This window comes from Pelodiscus sinensis, chromosome 1 (genome assembly GCF_049634645.1).
Source record: "Pelodiscus sinensis isolate JC-2024 chromosome 1, ASM4963464v1, whole genome shotgun sequence".
Lineage (NCBI taxonomy): Eukaryota > Metazoa > Chordata > Testudines > Trionychidae > Pelodiscus > Pelodiscus sinensis.
The window spans coordinates 93423521-93438843 of record NC_134711.1 but is presented as its reverse complement, the minus strand read 5'-3'; the positions used below and the strand labels follow the sequence as shown (position 1 = coordinate 93438843).

At 46.3% G+C, this 15323-nt stretch overlaps 1 protein-coding gene across 2 annotated transcripts in view; it reads right to left on the bottom strand.

The window, feature by feature from the left end:
• The window catches only part of MYH9 (myosin heavy chain 9), a 99099-nt gene that overhangs the window by 83174 nt on the left and 602 nt on the right, over window positions 1–15323 (bottom strand). The window contains exon 1 of one of the 2 annotated variants that reach the window (XM_075937811.1): window positions 14650–14785. The exons of the other annotated variant lie outside the window; for it this stretch is intronic. The gene's annotated coding sequence lies outside the window, so the exon portion shown is untranslated. Of the gene's footprint in view, window positions 1–14649; window positions 14786–15323 lie in introns of those variants that run through there. 2 annotated transcript variants of the gene reach the window in all.

Below are 15323 nucleotides of genomic sequence, written 5' to 3'. Positions count from 1 at the left end.
TTATGCCCTCCCCTGTCCCCAAGCCAATCAGGGCCTGGGGGCAGGGGAACTGCATAAAGCTTCCTTCGCCCTACCCTGGCCCTCCGAGGAGCCTGCAGCACTTCAAAGTGCCACATGCTCCTTGCAGAGCAGGAGGAGGCTTCCTGTGCTCCCTGCACCAGGCCCTGATTGGCCTGGGGGTGGGGGAGTGTGCCAGGACTCTTTCAGGGCATGGGTGCCTAGTGGGGAAGGGAGGGGCAAAGGGACACCCCGCCCCCAGACCATGATTGGTCTAGGGGTGGCGTAGCCCTGCTCCTTCCCATTTAAGCCCCGTCCCTTCCCATTCAGGCCAACCTCCTTCCCATCCCTGCTATAAAGCCAAGTGTCTAGTGCACTCGGCCAATTGATGAATGTTGCACACTGCAATAAGTGTGGGAGCAGGAATTCCATCCTGAAACTCCTACACAGCCTCCTTTGAATTTAAAGAAGTTCTTCATTATGGTCATCTTCACTTAAAGAGATTGTGTTGCAAGAGAGCCATGTTCCTTTTGATGCAGCTTTTACTCAAGACACACAGCAATCATTACTAGATTTACTATAGTTACTCTTGGGAGGAATTCTGCACCACTGCACACAAGCATGTGCTGCACAGATTTTTTTTTTTTTTGCTTTCCTACAGAAAAGTGAACTGATAGGGAAGCAACAGGAAGTGGCAAGAGTGGTCATGCACACCTGCCAAGCAGCACAGGTGCATTGTTTTAGGCAAACGAAAGAGCCAGAAGAAAGGTAAACCACAACAGGGGAGGGGGGAAGAGGGAGCTGCACACGCCCTAGCGACTTCTAGTTTCCGCTGGGCTCAGCTACTAATTCTGGCTTGACGGGGTGCAGAAGGACTTCCTCTTCCCTTTCAGAAGCCACGGGAGCTGGGTCAGACCCATCCCCAGAAAGCACCTCGGGCTGCAGGAAGTTCTAACCCCTTGCTTCCAGCCCCACTCCACACCTGGATCACCCCTCCCCCCAAACACACACTTCTGCCCCCCTCCCCAAATACACACACAGATTCCACCAGACTGAGCCTGCATTCTCCACATCTGGAAAGGGGGCCAGGGCTAGGCAAGATGTGCAAGAGACTCTCTCACTTCATGCTCCTGACACAGAGAGGCAGTATCCTAGAATTTCTGGGGCAGGCTCAGCTCATACTTTGTATCAGGGTTGGGTTCAGCCTCACTGCCAAGTCCATGTCTGAGGGTGGGGGAGCTAGAGGGTGATTCCCCCACCTCTGTGCAGCCAGTGACATGTGCTCCCGACTGCCATGCTGGAGCCACTATATTTGTCAAATATGGAAAACTGTGCGAAACGTTAGAGTGTTGCGCATGGATATTTTTTTTTTTGGGGGGGTGGGAGGGAGCATGCAGAATTTCCTCAGCAGTATTTCTCTGCATTCTAGTCACAGCCTGATTAATCCAAGACATCGCAATTATGAAATAGTTCAACACCGATATCTGGTGATTTATTTAAAAAAAAAATCAATTGACATTAGTGCTACACCCAGACTTACAAGCGGAAATATTTATACCACTGTACACTAAGTGCATGCCCCTCACCAATGAGAAAAAGAAATCTAGAAACAAAGGTAATTATGGAGTCATATTCAGCTGGACAGAACACAAGAGGATGTGACAAATGTGCTAGGTATCACAAATTTTAAAACAGAGCAAAGGTAGTTGGTCTCACTAGAGAAGAGGGGTAAATTAAACACTGGTGAGAAATTTAAGTTCTAGAGTTCAAATATGGCCAAATCAAGACACTGAATCTCTACCCTGCTGGAAAACTAGTTATTTTCATATGCGCACTACCCCCATTTCTACACTGTGTCGTTTGCCATTCACTAACTAGATTCTAGAAGTGGATAGTCATGTCCACAAAAAGACATCCTTCTACCTTTCCTCTCTGTACTATACAACAGGGAATTTCTGATACAGAATTAGTCCACAGTCAAAGCGAAGCATGAGAAAGAGTTAGAGGGGACTTAATGTATCTTACAGATTTCCTTGAAAAGGTCTCTAAGCAGGTATTTTCAGAGGGGTGAATATGGGATACATGTTTTTGTATGACCATCTTCTGAAGTCCCTTAATTTGCTCTCAAACCAGGTGGTAGGCACATGACGCTCTAGTATAATCCTGGTCAGAGGGTGGCTGTTTTAGGACAAAGGTTTTAAGTGAGAACTACCAGAGATCATATAAGACAACACTGCCATCACAACTCAGAGTGATGGCAATGATTAGTCACATTTCCCTCCCCACACAATAACTGTGCTCACACTAAGTCATACTATATTTTATAGGTGAGGCCATAAAGTTAACTAGGTTTACAAAGCACACACTTGGTGTATGAAAATACCAACTGATGCTTGCAGGGGGTTGCCTTGTCTTAAATTCAAGATTCATCTTAATTTTCAGCAAATCTAGGCTAGCTGCTACCTAACACTGTTTGCTCAAAACAAATAATCCAAAATAACTATCCTGCATTATAGGCTTCCTGCAACTGTTGTTTCTTATTAGTGATATACAATATGCTCTCAGCAGTAGAGAGAATCCCTCTACCAGAGACAGCATGCCCACAAGGAAAACATTCCAGAGGGAGAGCACATACTTTATGACCACTGGACAGAGTAATCCTACTAAGACAACAGCGGCAGTTTAGAAAACTGCAGCCTATCCCTGCTGCTCAAACAATTTTGCTGGGGGATTGTTGCCTCAGGAGTTGGAACAACAAGCAAGAACTTTGATCAGACATGTAAAATTCCTCAAGAACACTGCATGAGCGTGTATAAGCACTTTCAGACAGTTTTAGTCCCTTATCTCAGGGTCACCTTTCTCCCTTAAGACTTTAGATTAAGGCAAATGAGACTCTTTGGGGGTGTTCAAAAAGTTTAGTCAGATGCTTTAAGTATGAGAACTCTCCAGCTGCTTACATTATCATAGTAGACATACCCATTTGCTTGTCACAGAGGAGGCTGGGATTAAGTTAATTACATCTCACTTGAAGACAGGGAAGGAAAAATAAGGCTGGCTACTTTGTGGAGCTGTAGGGCACAAGCCCTTACCAAGGAAAATTTTATTATAACCATACCATCCTGACCTATAGGTACCCAAAGAGTACAACAGCATGTCAGAACTTGTTTTTATCTCCAAGTAATAACGTTTCAAGTATTCCAATATTTTCCCTAACCTCTAGGGATGTGAAAGTTAGCAGTCAGAGTTACATGTATGGGGAGCTGCCTGCCACCCTGCACAGCCAATAGCCACCTGATAGAGGCAGCAGCAGCCTGGGTAGCTGGCTTAAAAGCTGGCTCCCTGAGCACTGACTTACACGTGGCGGCAGACGGCTGAAAAAAAAAAAATCAGCAATTACACAGATGTGACAATATACTAATTCTAACATCCCTACTATCCCCACAGATGAAAACTTGAAGTTGCCTGGCAGCCACTCAAATTAGGGATGTCAACACGTAGTCAATGCAGGAGCCAGCTCCATCCCTGGGGTATCCTGTGTTGGCTATCTGGCTCCTCCCACGGTGAGCGAAGGGGAGGTTAGGACTTGAGCTGCTGGGGGGGGGGGGGAGGAAGAGGGGAGAACAACACTGCCCCACCTCTTGTTTCCTCTGATACAGAGGCTGGAGGAAAGAGGGCAAGGAGACAATGCCTGTCTAAGCCAGTTCCCCACAAACACCACATCTGTGGAACCTCCTGCCTCCTCCCGTAACAGAAGCAGCAGTGCAGGGTATTCCCCAGGAGTGGGGCCAAGAGCTCACTGGCTGCCGGCCACACCCACAGAGCCTATCAAATAATAGCATAACCCAAAGTTTATGTGGCTACATGTTTATTCAATCAACATCTCTAGTTCAAATTAGAGATGTTAACTATTGTGTTTGTGTAAATGTAACTGCTTGAATTTTTAGCAGTTATACATTTACATGCAGGGGAGCAGGCAGTACCTAGTGCTCTCGAGGTGCCAGCTTCTCTCTCCCCCCTTCCCACCATTGACTCTGTGGGAGGCAGGCAGCCCTAAGGAGCCAGCACACAAGGAGAGCCAGCTTAAAATCCAGCTCCCCACATATATCGACTTCTGCCTGCCCCTCCCCCCACTGCTGTCTGATAGAGGGGTCAGCAGTGTGAGGAGAGGGCAAGCAGCTCTGTGGGAGCCAATACACAAGGGGAAGCTGGCTTGAAAGCTGGTTTCCCACATTTACGGGCTCCTGCTTGACCTGCCACGTTTGTGGCAGCATGGGGTGGGGGGGGGGGGGCAGCTCCCATCTCCACCCCCCCTTGCTGCCTCTGGTACAGTCATTAGGATAACTGATAAGCCTGGGCTTTTTGGTTAATTGTGCACTAACATCTCCTACTGTGCATCCGAGGTTTTCCAGTTTCCACTTGTTTCTGCTATATTGAGTTTTCCTTTGCCTTATCAGCCATGAGTTTAAAGCTAACTTGCTTCTTCTGGTGAGTCTTCCAGCCCTGACCTCTACCTTTGCCTTCTTTCTAAAGAGGAAGTTGTCCATTTTCAATAAGGAAGATATACATACAATAACCCTTTCAGTCTTTTACTGGTTTAGATGAACAAGCCCTCCCATGAAGTGTTTCCAGAGCAGTAGCACCAGGGGTGCACATATCTCTGGGGGTATGCAGAGGTCTTTCAGGAGGAATTCAGTTTCCCTAAATCAGTATTTCTCAACTGGAGGCTGTGACCCTCACGAGGGTTGCACTACAGCAGTGGTCTTCAACTTTCACACCCAAGATCACTTTAAGCGACAGAACAAGCCAAGATCTACCACCCCGCCCCTTCCTTGAAGCTCCGCCCTCTCTATTCTCCTCCTCTCCATCACTTGCTATCCCCCACCCTTATACTGCTGCTTCCCCCCCCCCCCCAATTCTTCTGTAGGAAGAGGTTTTTCCAACATTTAGCCTGTCTAGACTGGACCAAATGTCAGAAAACCCCCTTTTTGGATGCCCCCTTATTCCTTGTGGAAAGAGGAATATAGAGGTGACCGAAAGATCATGTTTGCTCTTCCACTAAAAGAAGTGGAAGAACAAATGCATCCCTGGATGCAGAATAGTTTTTCTGGGATATCTCCGGAATCCAGAAAAACTCCTGCAGTCTAACCATAACCTTGCAGAGTTGAGACAGGATGTGAAGGCTCTGGGGTGGGAAATGAGGAATTTCGGTGTGGGAAAGGGTGAGAGGTGCAAGCTCTGGGAGGAAATATGGATGCAGGAGAAGGTGGATAAGGGGACACTGGCTCGGGGAGAGGGCGTCAAGCTGGGCAGTGTTGGGGTCAGATGTAGGGTTAGGGTACTAAGCAAGCCACAGACTTCTGGATGTGAGGGTTCGGGAATTTGGGTTGGGGTATGTGACGGGCTCAGGGCAGGGGGTTCCAGTGTAGGATAGGCTCAGATGTAGGGTCTGGGAGAAAGGAGAGCGCAGGAGTGTTATGATGCTGTGGCCAGAGGGGGGCTTGGCCCCAATTTGGGGTTTGTTGGCCAGGCTTCATTTTTAAATAAAATACTGTGTCAAACAAAAAGTTTCTGCATTGTCTTTATTTCTGAGAAGGGCAGGGAACCTGTCTTGAGTCAGGGGTCACTGACCCAAGAGAAGTCAGTTGGGGCCACACAAGTGAAATGGAAAAAAAACCACCCCTCCCCCCCGCCCAAGCTTCACTAATGTGGCCCCAACTGTGTTGGTGGGAACAGGAGACATTGTACTGGGGAAGGATGCTAGTGGGTGCTTTGGCAGGGGACAGAGTTCTGTAGCTGGGGACAGGGCAGTGGGGACAGAGTTCAGAGAGTGGGGATGGGAATGGGGACAGTTCTGTAGCTGGAGAGAGGGAACTAGGCGCTGGGGAGAGGAAATGGGGAAATGGGAACAGGGGTTGAGGGAGGCAGTGGAGGCAGAGAGTCCCCTGCATCTGCCTCCTCCCCGGATTCTCCCCTCCATCCCCTGGGGAAGCCTCCAGGCCCAACTCTTACTCCCCCGGCACAAGGAAGCCCCACACGCACCTGCCCCGGGGGGCTGACTCACTCCTCCTGTGCGGTGCAGGAAAGTCGCTGTGCTCCTCCTCTGGAGCCGATGCTCCCTCCCACAGTACGCCCGGCAGAGCAGCTAGCGCACTTCCAGAATCGCCGGAAATGGCGCTAAGCTGCGGGACTTCTATCCATCCCCGGGAAACCAGTACTACCTCCATTTTCAGTTGAGGTAGGTAGTGGGGTTTCTCGGGAGGGAATGGGGGGGGGCGCCGGGCAGGATGCCTCATGATCGACTGGTTGAGGCCTCACAATCGACCAGTCAATCACGATCGACTTGTTGGTGACCACGGCACTACAGGGTGGGGGGAAAAGGAGAGATCGCAAGTGCAGGGCCGGCAATAGATGGCAACAAGGCACAGGGAGCCCTGAAAAGCTAAGTTAAATACTTCAGCTCTGGGAAGCATGTCTCTGGCTTCAATCCTGCCATCGCCACAAGAGTCATAAGTTTAAAAAAAACGACACCACAAGTTCAGGTACCACAGAGTACAAATCCAAAATAAATTGCTTGGAATATTAATATTGTAAATAGGATGCGAGAATGCAAGCACTTTTTCAACAAGTGTGTCTGACACGTTTGTATTTTTATGTCTAACTTCGTAAGCAAGGTTTTAAGTGAGGTGACACTTGGGGCACAAGACAAATTTTAGGCCTCAGAAGAGGTACAGACCTCTGGAAAGGTTGAGAACCACTGCTCTAGAGCACTTACCATAAATATGAGTGCTTTCCCCACATTCTGTCACTCCTGTTATATTTCCTTTATCCTGAAAACTGGTTAAAGCAGGGGTTCCCAAACTTTGACACAGGGAGCAGTAAATCCATTCACGAGCTTTTGGAGGACTGGTAACATTCATCTGCATATTCATTAAGCAAATGATGAATATTCAACTAAGTTGTTTCTGGTCCTCCCAAACCCCCAGTGCCAGCTTTAGCAAAGCTTTTGATACAGTCACCCAGAATATTCTTGCCAGCAAATTAAAGGAATATAGATTGGATAAGTGGACTGTAAGATGGATAGAAAGCTGGCTAGACCAGGTTTCCCAGACTTTTTAACTTTAGTTGGTACCCATTTTTTTCAATAATTTTTTTTGCAGACCAAAAATATAAACGCATATACAAAAATTAAAAATGAATACATTTTCAGTGTTTCACCCAGCTGCATACTCTGCCTGGGCCAGGGCTTGGGGGACCCGGTGCCACATGGGCACTTCAGGAGGCGGGAGCAAGAGCAGATTGGGGGTAGGGTATCTGGCCAGGAGGGGGGGTACAAGGAGGGGTAGGGTTGCCAGGTGTCCAGTTTTGTACCAGACAGTCTGGTATTTGAGGGTTCTGTCTGGGAAACATAAAATGTCCAGTATTTTCTAATTAGGTAAGTTTTATTATTATTAGGTGTATCGGTCTGTGGCTGCGAACTGCTTAGCTGGTAGATGTGCTCATGCTGCGCGAGCGTGTCTACCAGCCAGGCAGTTCGCAACTACTTGAGGGAGGTTATGGGGGGGGGGGGGGTGCAAAATGGAATCCCCAGGTCAGTCTCTCTTCCCGCCAGCTGATTTGCTCTCCCCCCCCCCCCCCCCCCGATCTCCCCAGTCCAGCCCTGCTGCCCCCGTTCAGCCCTGCTTCGGAAGGCTGATTCTCCCGTCGTCCTCCTCCCGATCTCCTGCCACCCGCTCACCACGCTCTCCACCAGACAGCCCCACTGCCCCCAACCCTTCTTCCCGATAGTGTGTGGGGGAAACGGGCTCTCACACCTCCCCCAAGCCTGCCCCGCCCCGCTCCCCTCCCGGCAGCCATGCTGAGGCCTGGTATTCCTCCCCCCCCCCGCGGCCCATTGTTTGGGAAATGCTGGGTTAAAGTATGAGACCTGTTCTTTTACTAGTCTGAAATGCAAGCGCTGTTCATAAGTAGCAGACTCCAAATGCAATAGAATGGGAAGGGATTCATCTTAAGCAGAAGAGGTAGTAGCAAATTTTCTGACAGGCAGCACACGCCCTGCAATTTCATGCTTCCCTCCTTATAAAGCAGTGGCTCTCAAAGTATGGTCCACGGCTTGAGCTCAGCCCGCCCCCCGCCCCCCCCACGGTGGGGAGCCAGCACTAGAGGGTGTACAGGTGGCAGGGGGTGAAAAAAAGCCGCAGCCTTCCCTACCTGACCAACTCACAGAGATAGGCAGAGCAAGTGGCTCCCTTCCCCTTTGCTGGGGGAAAACAGCAGTGCAATGATGTGGTATCTGGAGGCTGCTCCTGCACTGTTCCTCTTGACCAGACACCCTACCCCCAGCCTGCTCCTGCACCCTACCTCCCATACAGACCTCGCACTCACACCTCCTCCTGCACCTCCATCCCTCTCACTTGCAGCCCTATCCCACACACTGAACCCCCCATTTTGGCCCAACCCCAAAGCCATGGGGAGGGGTTCCTCAAAACCCACTAACCCTGGAACGCCAGAAGAGTAAATCTGGCTTACAGGAAGCCCTGAACTAAGGATGTTAAATTTAGATTAATGGGCTAATCAAATAGTTGATAAGGGCGCCTCTGCCTCTGAAGTATAGCAACAGTCCCAGGGCTTTTTCCACACTTAAAAGGCACAAGCACTGCGGGGAACACAGGGCCAGTGGGGGGACTCAAGCAGACTCCTGCTGGTCCCATGCTTCCCGTGGCATTTCAAAGCAGCAACGCTGCATGGAGCCCAGGGTCAGCTGGTGAGTGCCCAGCTAACCCTGGGCTCCACATGGCGCTGCTGCTTTAAAATGCTGCAGGCAGCCCAGGGCCAGCTGGGGACCTGGGCTGCATGCATTGTTTCAAAGCTGCAGCACCAGGTGGAGCTCAGGGTCTGGCCCTGGGCTCCACACAGCACTGTCGCTTTGAAGCACCCCCCACTTGCTACCTCTTTCCAGGGGGGAGAAAGGAGGGAGTGACTAGTGTGTTGATTATCCAATAAGCATTTGCTTATCAGCTGGTCATTCACCTCCCTGTCTCTTCCCCTCCCTCACACCGGTTGAAGTGTCTTAGCTGGAGCCATATCAATGAGAGTTGGGGATTTGCAGAGGTGGGTTGGAGGGGGTTCTTACTTGTGTGACCCACCCCCCCCATAGATTTTTCTCTGGATCAATGGCCCTGACCAAAAAGGTTCTCCACCCCTGCCATAAATGAAGAAAACATGGGAACCTTTTGTGTTTGACATAAAATTAAATATTTTACTTTATTTAAAATAAAGTTTGATAAACGTGAGAAAGTTAATCTGTTGAATTTAAATAAGTATTTCCTTTCTTACTGGTTAAATTAAACCCTTTTCCCTAGCTGCAGCACTAGCAAAAATGGCTTGGGTGTAAGTATGTAATTAATGGTGAGTTTCCATTAGCAACTGGTGATTCATTGAAAGGTTTGCATTGAGCCAGGTGGGCCACAGGCCAAAAAGTTTGAGAACCACTGCTATAAAGGCATAATTTGGAAAAATATCATGTACTAGACGAAGTTCCACTGATGAAAAAAATAGAACTAAGTATGAGCATTCGCATTCTCATTCCTCAATCAATGAGCAATAGCCTTCCTGCATGGGCCACAATAAATTTACCCTGTCCACCACACTTAAGGAGAAGCTAAAGTCTACATGATGAATCTCCACCAGTACCTAATCAAGCAAAAATACTGACAAATTACTCTTTTTCTAAAGTAGATGCAGTAGACATACCACCATATTTTACCAATCAAAAATATCAGTTTGACATGCATATTGGTTTTTTACACCCATATCCAAGAATTAGAGTCCATCCTGTCAATCATATTTCCACTTTTTTCCCCCTTGTATTTTACATGGAAGTTACCTTTAAGTGGAAGAGGAGAGAACTAGACAGTTGTGGTTGATGCCACATTTCCAGATTTAATATTTAAAAATAATCTTTAAGTCAATGGAATTCCTGAACAACTTCATTTTTAGGTGGCTGAATCATTACCATTACACATGACTGTCAATATTAAGAGTGTGTTAGGGATGTAATAGTGTAGTCGATTAACCGATAAGCAAAAGCTCATAGCTTAATGCTACAGACTACATGCATTCCTCCCCGCACCCGCCCAGTACATTTTTTAACAAGCTGGCCAGCAACCTGGCTCAGGCTGGGTCCAGGACCTACCCCTGCAGCAGCTCTGCATTTAAAGTGTATTAGGAGCCAGGTGAGCAGGCAGCGCAGCTGAGTCCCAGCTCACGCTGTGTCTGGGTGCTCAGACACACACATCCCAACAGGGGCTGATGCCTCTATATCAGAGGCAGCAGTGCGGGGCAACAGGCAACCAGTCTGCGAGGGGAGCTGGTTTTTAAACTGGCTCCCCTCATGAGCCAGCTCTTGCCTGGCACTCCATGCTACTGCCTCCAATACAGAGGCAGCAATGTTGAGTGTCAGGGGGCTCCTTGGGGACTACAGAATAGTCAAATAACCAATAAGAATTCATGAGGTTCTCTCAACTATTCAATTGACATCCCTAGTGTGTGTGTGCATGCATGCATGAATGCGCATGCATTTCATATTGCCTTACATACAGTATCTTATACAGAAGAATTTGAGCTAATAATTTAAGACTTTTGAATCAAATTAAATAGAGCAGATGAAGTTTTTATTGCATGCTAAAGTGTTAAAAAACCCTATGACATGCTAATGTTAACATTCATATTGTAGTATCATATAAAGGCAATGGCCAGGTTGGCAACGCATTTTGCAAGGCATTCTACACATAGAACAAGAGACCCTGCTCAATAGTTCACCATGAAAAAGCAAGGGCTTTTTGGCTGTGAAGTTCACCTGGTAAACCATATTCTGTAGATAGTTACCTGTTACATTTTGGGAGACGGGTGTTAACAAGTAACTGTTGTAGTGGTTTAATCTCACACTCAAATGTAACTAAAATTACTACTACAGTCTTGCTCTAAATATCAGATCAGTCATTCTAGTTCACTTCTACTCAAAATGGCACCAAGTACACAACTAAAACCACTCCAACTGGCAAACGCAGCCACCCTAAGACACAGCCAGCATTCTAACTGTAAAGCATCCTGCATATCAAGGTTGGTCAAAAGACAGCATAATTCAAGTATACAGGTGGAGGTTAAGTATACAAGCATTCATGGAGGTTAGGTCTATCAATGGCTATTATCCAGGACAGGTAGAAGTGGTGTCCCTAGCCTCTGTTTCTCTGGAGGTGGGTGACAGGGGAGGGATCATGTGATGATTACCTCTGGGGCATCTGGTATAGGCCATTGTCAGTAGACAGGATACTGGGCTAAATGGATCTTTGGTCTGACTCAGTAGGGTCATTCTTATGTTCTAGGTGAAGATGCAGGGTACATTTAAAGGAAGTTAAGGTATTCTACATTGTGACATCACTAAATCCCTTTACAGCTAATGGAACCACAAAAATACATTTTACTTAAGAACAGACAGAAATTTGCAATCTTGACTAACACGATACAACTCATGCCTGAATGCAAAAAGGTGCTTTACTTTAAAAAAAAAAAATCAAAATTAGAACCTGCCTTACAACTTTAAATATCTTAAACTACATCACATGGACTTCCTGCCAAGATGGATCAATAAAACTATAGTTTTTGAGGAGCAGCAAAATTCATGGTGCTCCTAATCATGACAAACATTTCGAAACTTGCTAAATTTTTCATCATATACTATTGTCCTCTGTTACAGATTGAAGTCACAGCAACAAGAGATTTAAAGGGAAAGTGTGCATGAAAGGAATAAACCATAATTACATGTGGGCATAGAGATTAACACAAACCTCTAGTTAATGTACTCCTAATTTGTCAGGACACACCCACTGGTAATAACTTCCAGGGTAGACACTGCAATTGCACATGGCTACATACAGTTTGCATTACTGAATACCGCTCCAAGATAGATTGTGAGTTTCCACATCCTTTTGCACCAGAAGACTGAATTAATCTTACTGAACAGTTTCTCAGACCAAAAAAAACTGAAGATGCAAGGTCACCTCAAGCTGGCAGAGAGCTAGATTGATTGCCAGCTAAAACAACGCTGCTGAAGGCAATACTATACTATTACAGCTTTATCTCAGCCCTCAGGAATTACTGAAAATGAACACAAGGAAATATTTTCTTTAACTCACATGCGAACAGCTGTATTACATGTTTATTTGTAATTTAAAGCATTAAGCACATTGATTAACATTCACACAGAAGTCCGGATCAACCTTCAATGCAATCTTGCATCCTTTCAGATTAAGTACTGCATTTACAACAAGAGCATGGTCAATTTTACATTCATTCAGGTGAATTCAGAAATCTTTCAGAAAATTTTCACACCAGTTTCTAAACCTTAAAGTTTAGCTGTTAGAGAGCCTCTTCGCTAAGAAAACCTAAGGCTGTCCTGTAACAATATAGGCCTACTGCAGAAAGAATTCTGAGTAACTCTTAATTTTTCTTTAAGTCCTATATCAACCATAAAAATGTGCCTATACCTCCAGCAGGTCCATGCTTGGATTTCACCCTGTCATATAGATTCCTAAAAATTACATAATCCTGGGCAAAAGAAAGATTCAGAAGGCTACTCATATGCAAGAGTCTTGAGTATGAGCCAAGCGTAAGTAATTCAAGTCTAACAAGAAGGTTAGAGGTAGCAAAACTCAAGAACAAACTAGGCACACTGTTCATCTCCCAGAAACTCAGCATATTGAAAAAGTCACGAGACAGTCACCTCCCACAGAGTGGTGTCCAAACAGTACCCGAAATATTTTAGACACAAGCAACTTAATATCTACATTTTCAAACAGTTAACCATGCAGGCATGCACATTCATGTTCTCACCTGGAAATAGTTTGGAAGAGAATTATCCTATGAAATAGGATTTATTGCATCATTTAATAAGGCATTTTTAAAACAAGATCAATAAAATATTGCTTCATGCTCTCTCATTGCCTCCTACCAGTCAGACAGTGAGCATTTGGATTATCAATATGCCTGAGTGCTTTGAACATTTGTGCGTGAGACACATTTATAAACAATTAAAGTACTAGTTGCTCCTTACTACAGACTTAACACAAGACCTTCACTTCCTGGCATTTTTCATATCAGGGAAACAAATGCTTAGGAGGACATATGGGGCATGTTTACACTGCAATTAAAAACTCAGACTCGCAGAGCTAAAGGTCTGTTCAAGTGCAGTGCAGACACTGGTATGCAGCCCAGATTTTGTAAATATCCCATCTTGGTGTGGGAGAGTTCAAGTTTTTAAATTGCAATGCAATCCCCCCCCCCCCCAAAAAAAGTATGAAGCCTCCAAAGTGAAGATATATGTACAGCACCTTCCAGTGCTACCTTATGGATAAATATTTTCCTGAACTTTTCATTATTTCAGAGTCGCTTTACAACATAGGTTTAAAGCTGTGATAATACACAGACTTGTTTTCTTTAGTCCATTTTAAGGAAACCAATCAGAAGACATCTAGAAAAGAAATACTGTACATTTTCAACAGCCACACCCTCTCCAAGAATAAAGAGGTCAAGTTGACAAGGGTCTAGCTCCGTAGTGTCCAACACACTAGCCACATGTGGCTATTTGGCCAGGTGAGTGTGGCTAGTTAGCTATAGTAGTAGCCATTAACAGTAGTAGTTATTGTTTTCAAAACAAGTTGGACACCACAGGTCTAGCTACTTAAGTCTTAGAGCAGTAGACATGTTGTTTTTAAAGTTACAGACTAACAAGTTGTCCCATGGCTCCTTAGAGACCAACAAATACATAGGATTATGAACTGAAAATTTACAACATCAGATCTCGGCAAGACAAGTTAAACATTGAGAGAGAACACTACATAAGGCATTCAACCTTGTCTGCACTCTTCAGACTGGCTATGACCCATACATTTCATAGCTATTTATCTGGCACCATTCATGATTCTACACCAATTTTCAAGAAAACTAATGAAAATCTTAGGCAGGCACTACAGAAAAAAAATCTCTTTTCTACAAAATATACATATCTGTTGAAGTAATGCTCAAGAAAAACAGGCCACCCTAACTAGCCTCTATTGATGTGAAGTTTCAATGAGAAGGTAAACTGTACAATTTACTACAGACATAGCTTCAGAGGCAGTTTCACATGGCCAGAATTCCCAGCTCAGTAGTATCATGTGCTTATTAGGGCTGTTAGCATTATCCTGCACAATTTCAAAATACTTAATTACTAAAGTAGCTCCACTTTCATGTATTAATTTTCTTCCAATTGGTACCTCTCAACATACCACATAGTAGAAATATTTGCTTATCTCAGCTAAGCTTAACATTTGAATGCCCCAACTCTAGCAACTCTGAGCATATGAGTCAATACAAAGCTGTACCAAGGTTTGCTTTCACTGGAGTGCCACAACCAAATTAATCATAGTTACCTGGTGATTAAGTTATAAATTATTCTTTATACAAGTGGTAACTAATCAGAGGGGTTTCACCTCTTAAAACAAGTAACTCGGAAGTCACCTATGCTGATTTAAAAAAAAAAAAGAGTTAAGGATGTGAGTTTCAATTTCAGAATCATGGTTCATAAAACTCCACACCTCTATGCAAATTACTCTGTACCTTCTTTACAGAGAAGGGCAGGGCGTCATGGCTTGCTGATTCGGATTCCTTCTAGAATAACACCCATTCAGCTTCGACTCTCAAACCCGTCAGTTTAGGTAAGACAGGCCTGTTAAATAGTCTCCTCCGCAAAAGCCTTTAGGTTCTTAGCCCAGGCTTGGGGCGGCAAGGACAGAGAGACCCACTAACAGGAAGCACTGCAGAGCCGCACAAAGGTGATTCAGCAGCAGGTCCGGGATGGAAGAGGACACTAGTAGCCATTGTGAGAACTGCCTCCTTCCCCTGACCAGGGCACACGGTTACCATCACACTACAGCCTACTCCACAGCACAAGCTCCTGCCTTAAGGCGCATGTCACACCGCCGGGAGGCAGCTCAGGACAGGAGCGCGGATAAGCTCGCGGGGGTGCGCCTCACCCCCAAGGGCCGGGGGGAGGGGAGGGACGCCAGTGTTTGTGTCTGCCCCAGGCGCAGGTCGGCGGGTAAGAAGGCGGGAGGGTGTCCCGGTGGCGGGTGCTGGATCGGGGCAGGAAAGCCTCGCGCTCTCGGCGCACTGGCAAGCTGCATCTCGCCCCGCCACTCCCTCCCCGCGGCGGAGCCAGGCGAATGAGGAAGTCTGGGTCGCAGGGCGGAAGCCAAGCCCGTTGCAAGCGCCTTGCCGCGGGACTGTCAGCC